This window comes from Osmia lignaria, unplaced genomic scaffold, assembly GCF_051020975.1.
Source record: "Osmia lignaria lignaria isolate PbOS001 unplaced genomic scaffold, iyOsmLign1 scaffold0001, whole genome shotgun sequence".
Taxonomy (NCBI): domain Eukaryota; kingdom Metazoa; phylum Arthropoda; class Insecta; order Hymenoptera; family Megachilidae; genus Osmia; species Osmia lignaria.
In genome coordinates, this window is record NW_027478158.1 from 21,912,362 (window position 1) to 21,917,654 (window position 5,293).

Consider the following 5,293-nt stretch of genomic DNA (forward strand, 5'->3'; position numbering starts at 1 on the left):
TGCAGCTCGCACTAGTGCAGAGTTATCTCAAAGAAAGGGGCCACGGTGTTTCTGTATCTCTATTATGTTGGTGCGGCTTCGGAACTTTTAAATATCTCGATATATCTCGAAAACTACGCTTCTGATCAAAAAATATCGCAGAACATAAATTGTAGGAAACATAATTCTCTACAAAAAAGGTCTCTTAACATTTTGCGATAGCTCGCTTCGTTTCCGAGATATTTGCAGATTTATCTCAAGGGAAGGGGCCTGACGGACATATTTCGAGATATTTCTTCTTCTTGTTGTTCTTCTTCTGCACAGCTAAGCTTCAAGTGGCATTTGCGGCTCGCACTAGTGCAGAGTTATCTCAAAGAAAGGGGCCACGGTGTTTCTGTATCCCTATTATGTTGGTGCGGCTTCGGAACTTTTAAATATCTTGATATATCTCGAGAACTACGCATCTGATCAAAAAATATCATAGAACATAAAAAGTAGGAAACTTAATTCTCTACAAAAACGGTCTCTTAACATTTTGCCATAGCTCGCTTCGTTTCCGAGATATTTGCAGATTTATCTCAAGGGAAGGGGCCTGACGGACATATTTCGAGATATTTCTTCTTCTTGTTGTTCTTCCTCTGCACAGCTAAGCTGGAAGTGGCATTTGCAGCTCGCAATAGTGCAGAGTTATCTCAAAGAAAGGGGCCACGGTGTTTCTGTATCTCTATTATGTTGGTGCGGCTTCGGAACTTTTAAATATCTCGATATATCTCGAAAACTACGCTTCTGATCAAAAAATATCGTAGAACATAAATTGTAGGAAACATAATTCTCTACAAAAAAGGTCTCTTAACATTTTGCGATAGCTCGCTTCGTTTCCGAGATATTTGCAGATTTATCTCAAGGGAAGGGGCCTGACGGACATATTTCGAGATATTTCTTCTTCTTGTTGTTCTTCTTCTGCACAGCTAAGCTGGAAGTGGCATTTGCGGCTCGCACTAGTGCAGAGTTATCTCAAAGAAAGGGGCCACGGTGTTTCTGTATCCCTATTATGTTGGTGCGGCTTCGGAACTTTTAAATATCTTGATATATCTCGAGAACTACGCATCTGATCAAAAAATATCATAGAACATAAAAAGTAGGAAACTTAATTCTCTACAAAAACGGTCTCTTAACATTTTGCCATAGCTCGCTTCGTTTCCGAGATATTTGCAGATTTATCTCAAGGGAAGGGGCCTGACGGACATATTTCGAGATATTTCTTCTTCTTGTTGTTCTTCTTCTGCACAGCTAAGCTGGAAGTGGCATTTGCAGCTCGCAATAGTGCAGAGTTATCCCAAAGAAAGGGGCCACGGTGTTTCTGTATCTCTATTATGTTGGTGCGGCTTCGGAACTTTTAAATATCTCGATATATCTCGAAAACTACGCTTCTGATCAAAAAATATCATAGAACATAAATTGTAGGAAACATAATTCTCTACAAAAAAGGTCTCTTAACATTTTGCCATAGCTCGCTTCGTTTCCGAGATATTTGCAGATTTATCTCAAGGGAAGGGGCCTGACGGACATATTTCGAGATATTTCTTCTTCTTGTTGTTCTTCTTCTGCACAGCTAAGCTGGAAGTGGCATTTGCAGCGCGCAATAGTGCAGAGTTATCTCAAAGAAAGGGGCCACGGTGTTTCTGTATCTCTATTATGTTGGTGCGGCTTCGGAACTTTTAAATATCTTGATATATCTCGAGAACTACGCATCTGATCAAAAAATATCATAGAACATAAAAAGTAGGAAACTTAATTCTCTACAAATAAGGTCTCTTAACATTTTGCCATAGCTCGCTTCGTTTCCGAGATATTTGCAGATTTATCTCAAGGGAAGGGGCCTGACGGACATATTTCGAGATATTTCTTCTTCTTGTTGTTCTTCTTCTGCACAGCTAAGCTGGAAGTGGCATTTGCAGCTCGCAATAGTGCAGAGTTATCTCAAAGAGAGGGGCCACGGTGTTTCTGTATCTCTATTATGTTGGTGCGGCTTCGGAACTTTTAAGTATCTTGATCTATCTCGAGAACTACGCATCTGATCAAAAAATATCATAGAACATAAAAAGTAGGAAACTTAATTCTCTACAAAAAAGGTCTCTTAACATTTTGCCGTAGCTCGCTTCGTTTCCGAGATATTTGCAGATTTATCTCAAGGGAAGGGGCCTGACGGACATATTTCGAGATATTTCTTCTTCTTGTTGTTCTTCTTCTGCACAGCTAAGCTGGAAGTGGCATTTGCAGCGCGCAATAGTGCAGAGTTATCTCAAAGAAAGGGGCCACGGTGTTTCTGTATCTCTATTATGTTGGTGCGGCTTCGGAACTTTTAAATATCTTGATATATCTCGAGAACTACGCATCTGATCAAAAAATATCATAGAACATAAAAAGTAGGAAACTTAATTCTCTACAAATAAGGTCTCTTAACATTTTGCCATAGCTCGCTTCGTTTCCGAGATATTTGCAGATTTATCTCAAGGGAAGGGGCCTGACGGACATATTTCGAGATATTTCTTCTTCTTGTTGTTCTTCTTCTGCACAGCTAAGCTGGAAGTGGCATTTGCAGCTCGCAATAGTGCAGAGTTATCTCAAAGAGAGGGGCCACGGTGTTTCTGTATCTCTATTATGTTGGTGCGGCTTCGGAACTTTTAAGTATCTTGATCTATCTCGAGAACTACGCATCTGATCAAAAAATATCATAGAAGATAAAAAGTAGGAAACTTAATTCTCTACAAAAAAGGTCTCTTAACATTTCGCCATAGCTCGCTTCGTTTCCGAGATATTTGCAGATTTATCTCAAGGGAAGGGGCCTGACGGACATATTTCGAGATATTTCTTCTTCTTGTTGTTCTTCTTCTGCACAGCTGAGCTGGAAGTGGCATTTGCAGGTCGCAATAGTGCAGAGTTATCTCAAAGAAAGGGGCCACGGTGTTTCTGTATCTCTATTATGTTGGTGCGGCTTCGGAACTTTTAAATATTTCGATATATCTCGAAAACTACGCTTCTGATCAAAAAATATCATAGAGCGTAAATTGTAGGAAACATTATTCTCTACAAAAAAGGTCTCTTAACATTTTGCCATAGCTCGCTTCGTTTCCGAGATATTTGCAGATTCATCTCAAGGGGTCTGACGGACATATTTCGAGATATTTCTTCTTCTTGTTGTTCTTCTTCTGCACAGCTAAGCTGGAAGTGGCATTTGCAGCTCGCAATAGTGCAGAGTTATCTCAAAGAGAGGGGCCACGGTGTTTCTGTATCTCTATTATGTTGGTGCGGCTTCGGAACTTTTAAATATCTTGATATATCTCGAGAACTACGCATCTGATCAAAAAATATCATAGAACATAAAAAGTAGGAAACTTAATTCTCTACAAAAAAGGTCTCTTAACATTTTGCCATACCTCGCTTCGTTTCCGAGATATTTGCAGATTTATCTCAAGGGAAGGGGCCTGACGGACATATTTCGAGATATTTCTTCTTCTTGTTGTTCTTCTTCTGCACAGCTAAGCTGGAAGTGGCATTTGCGGCACGCACTAGTGCAGAGTTATCTCAAAGAAAGGGGCCACGGTGTTTCTGTATCTGTATTATGTTGGTGCGGCTTCGGAACTTTTAAATATCTCGATATATCTCGAAAACTACGCTTCTGATCAAAAAATATCATAGAACATAAATTGTAGGAAACATAATTCTCTACAAAAAAGGTCTCTTAACATTTTGCCATAGCTCGCTTCGTTTCCGAGATATTTGCAGATTTATCTCAAGGGAAGGGGCCTGACGGACATATTTCGAGATATTTCTTCTTCTTGTTGTTCTTCTTCTGCACAGCTAAGCTGGAAGTGGCATTTGCAGCGCGCAATAGTGCAGAGTTATCTCAAAGAAAGGGGCCACGGTGTTTCTGTATCTCTATTATGTTGGTGCGGCTTCGGAACTTTTAAATATCTTGATATATCTCGAGAACTACGCATCTGATCAAAAAATATCATAGAACATAAAAAGTAGGAAACTTAATTCTCTACAAATAAGGTCTCTTAACATTTTGCCATAGCTCGCTTCGTTTCCGAGATATTTGCAGATTTATCTCAAGGGAAGGGGCCTGACGGACATATTTCGAGATATTTCTTCTTCTTGTTGTTCTTCTTCTGCACAGCTAAGCTGGAAGTGGCATTTGCAGCTCGCAATAGTGCAGAGTTATCTCAAAGAGAGGGGCCACGGTGTTTCTGTATCTCTATTATGTTGGTGCGGCTTCGGAACTTTTAAATATCTTGATATATCTCGAGAACTACGCATCTGATCAAAAAATATCATAGAACATAAAAAGTAGGAAACTTAATTCTCTACAAAAAAGGTCTCTTAACATTTTGCCATACCTCGCTTCGTTTCCGAGATATTTGCAGATTTATCTCAAGGGAAGGGGCCTGACGGACATATTTCGAGATATTTCTTCTTCTTGTTGTTCTTCTTCTGCACAGCTAAGCTGGAAGTGGCATTTGCGGCACGCACTAGTGCAGAGTTATCTCAAAGAAAGGGGCCACGGTGTTTCTGTATCTGTATTATGTTGGTGCGGCTTCGGAACTTTTAAATATCTCGATATATCTCGAAAACTACGCTTCTGATCAAAAAATATCATAGAACATAAATTGTAGGAAACATAATTCTCTACAAAAAAGGTCTCTTAACATTTTGCCATAGCTCGCTTCGTTTCCGAGATATTTGCAGATTTATCTCAAGGGAAGGGGCCTGACGGACATATTTCGAGATATTTCTTCTTCTTGTTGTTCTTCTTCTGCACAGCTAAGCTGGAAGTGGCATTTGCAGCGCGCAATAGTGCAGAGTTATCTCAAAGAAAGGGGCCACGGTGTTTCTGTATCTCTATTATGTTGGTGCGGCTTCGGAACTTTTAAATATCTTGATATATCTCGAGAACTACGCATCTGATCAAAAAATATCATAGAACATAAAAAGTAGGAAACTTAATTCTCTACAAATAAGGTCTCTTAACATTTTGCCATAGCTCGCTTCGTTTCCGAGATATTTGCAGATTTATCTCAAGGGAAGGGGCCTGACGGACATATTTCGAGATATTTCTTCTTCTTGTTGTTCTTCTTCTGCACAGCTAAGCTGGAAGTGGCATTTGCAGCTCGCAATAGTGCAGAGTTATCTCAAAGAGAGGGGCCACGGTGTTTCTGTATCTCTATTATGTTGGTGCGGCTTCGGAACTTTTAAGTATCTTGATCTATCTCGAGAACTACGCATCTGATCAAAAAATATCATAGAAGAT